This window comes from Mandrillus leucophaeus, unplaced genomic scaffold (assembly GCF_000951045.1).
Source record: "Mandrillus leucophaeus isolate KB7577 unplaced genomic scaffold, Mleu.le_1.0 Scaffold2982, whole genome shotgun sequence".
NCBI lineage: Eukaryota > Metazoa > Chordata > Mammalia > Primates > Cercopithecidae > Mandrillus > Mandrillus leucophaeus.
Genome location: NW_012103123.1, coordinates 4,278 through 5,032, shown reverse-complemented (window position 1 = coordinate 5,032; position 755 = coordinate 4,278). Strand labels below are relative to the sequence as shown.

The following is a 755-nucleotide window of genomic DNA, read 5'->3' as shown; positions in this document are numbered from 1 at the left end:
CTCAAGTTGGAGAAAAGATTGCATTTAAGCTTTTGGAACTAACATCCAGTTACCCTCCTGATGTCTCTGACTGCAAGGAAGGAAGAATATTAAGCCACAATCCAGAGACCCATCAAGTAGATATAGAAATTCTTTCATCCTTGCCTGCCTTGAGAGAACCTGGGCAATTTGATTTGGGTTATCACAATGAAAACGGAACTGAGGTAGTGGAGTACACTGACACAGGAGAGCAAGATCACTGTATTTTGGAGAGAGTTGATTGACCCAAGACTGATGAATACATCAAGTACAGAACCTGCCTGAGTATGACATCTCCACCTTATAGTTTATGAATGTCTGTTTGTGAAAGTAACTATAACCCAAACTTTCTTTTTTTTTTTTTGTTAGACGTAGCCAAACTTTTTTTTAAGAGGATTTGGAAGTTGTATGGATTTTTTTTGTTATCTTCACTTTACTGCATAGGAAACAATCTACCTCATCATTTAAAATGACATGGGTGTCGGTTGTGTAGATCTTCGGTTTTTTGTCAGGTTTAATTTCAGTTAACAAAATGTAAAACATGACATTCCCTGCAGACATTATTGTATCCAGTGTGGTTTTTTCTCTGTTTCAAATGTTTTTGGCCATCAAGCAGCAGTCATCAGTAGGAGTTTATAATACCAAGAATGTGCTGCTATCTTGTCTCAATAAGTTTTAAGTAACATTTAAAAATATTAAAGCATGTTACTCGACCTAACTTTTTAGCATTTGAGTTG

The 755-nt window shown here is 36.0% G+C and overlaps 1 pseudogene; it reads left to right on the top strand.

Annotated features, from left to right (window-relative positions):
* The window catches only part of LOC105544115, a 767-nt pseudogene extending 464 nt beyond the window's left edge, over positions 1–303 (top strand).
* Positions 304–755: the final 452 nt, after the last annotated feature.